The sequence below is a fragment of the Tenrec ecaudatus genome, chromosome 4 (genome assembly GCF_050624435.1).
Source record: "Tenrec ecaudatus isolate mTenEca1 chromosome 4, mTenEca1.hap1, whole genome shotgun sequence".
NCBI classification, from domain to species: domain Eukaryota; kingdom Metazoa; phylum Chordata; class Mammalia; order Afrosoricida; family Tenrecidae; genus Tenrec; species Tenrec ecaudatus.
Genome location: NC_134533.1, coordinates 125,275,296 through 125,277,148, shown reverse-complemented (window position 1 = coordinate 125,277,148; position 1,853 = coordinate 125,275,296).

The following is a 1,853-nucleotide window of genomic DNA, read 5'->3' as shown; positions in this document are numbered from 1 at the left end:
TTTGCGTATTTTATTTTTTTAAACACTTTATTTTGCATTGAGTAAAGGTTTACAGAACAGCTTTACATTCAACAAGTCATACATACATTGTTTCAATTCATCTATGGCAATCTCTTTGATGTAATATCACTTATCTTCTTCATATTTATTGTTTCCATTCCTCTTCCTTTCTTAACCAACTGAACATTGACCTTAGGTAAATCCTGCCCTTTTCATCTAAAATGATTGATTGTTCTAAGGTGTGCATACCACATTATTATTATTATTGTCTTGTAGGCCTATATTGTTTAGCTGAAAATTGAGTCATAGACTTTACTTCCAGACCTGAAGGGTGACTAAAGACCAGTCTTGGGAGTTACACCAGTCTTTATTCAAGCAAAGAACTAATCTATTTTATGATTTTGAGTTTCCTTCCACATTTTCTTCGACTCTTTCCAGGACATCTAAATGTGATCCTTTTTGGGGTAGCCCAGCATCATTTAGTTCCTCTGGTCTGGGGATTGTGGAGAATGGTGTTCACCTGGTCCTTTAGTCCAATGCGCTGTTACTGTATGTCATCCTTTTTTTCACTCTTTTTTCCTCCAAACAGAGAGAGACTAAGAATTGCATCTTAAATGGTTACTCACAAACTCACAAGCTTTTAAGGTTCCATTTGATAAGTAGAAAGCAGAGCATTGTCTTTTTAAACTCTGATTCTAATTGAAATAGGTGGCCACAGAAACTACCGTCCTCAGACTCAAAAACCAGTGATTCATTCCCTCAAGGGATTTGGTTATGTCTGAAAAAATTTCATAACTTGTCCCCTTTATGCTCCACCACAGTTATGAATTTATTTTCAGAAAAAGCAATACATATATACTAGTATCTCTGTCATATATCTATATATCCACTCTCTCCCACCTGTTCAGCCCTCATGTCTTAGTTATTGCAGGATTGTGCATATTGTAGTATTTACCTATGATGCCTTCCTGTTGAAAACCTCTCACTGTCTGTGACTCCATAGTTTTTTGCAACCTCTTTCTTTATGCGGTTTGCCTTCCCCTTCATTCAAGTTAACATGTCATGCCTAACCTCTAGCCAGTGACTCCCTTCCCCTCTCCCCCTACACCTGATAACCATCCAATAATGTTCTATTCATGTGAAAATATTGACTTTTTATAATAATGATCTCATATATTTGTACTTTAATGATAGACTAATTTCACTCAGCATAATGTTCTCCAAATTTATCCATGTAATATAATGTCTTGCAGACTCATCATTTTGGTAGTTAGATGACTTTGTGACAACATTGAATTTTTATGGCAGTGTAGGAGTTGAGTCCAATCTGTCAACCATGTTAAAAAAAAAAACCTTGAAGATGCCTCATGAGGGGTGTGGCCTTCTTCTAAGGTGAAACTGAGAACCTCCCTCTCTCTCTGCCTTTCTGCCTTCTTGCCTGCTGGAGGTCTTTGCCTACAGGAGTGGCCCAATGCAGGCTGCCTCTGACCCAGAGAGCAGTTGCACCCTGCCATGGTTCCACTAACCTTGGATCCAAGCAACTGTGATCTTCCTGCCTCCCCATTCACCATTCTCCATCACTGGCATGCCACAGTATGAGTCTGAAGAAGGGCTTATGAACTAGCAACAAACAGGGACTTGAGTTGAACTGGACTGGGATGCTTTCATGGTATAATTATTTCTTGATAGAAAGCTATTTCTTATACATATCTGAATGTCACTGGATTTGTTTCTTTAGACAATTTGTCCTTAATCATTATTCTTTATTATGTGACTGTACCAAAACTTATTTACCCATTCTTTCATTGATGGGCATTTAGTTGGTTTCCATCTTTTTGCTATTGTGACTAGTG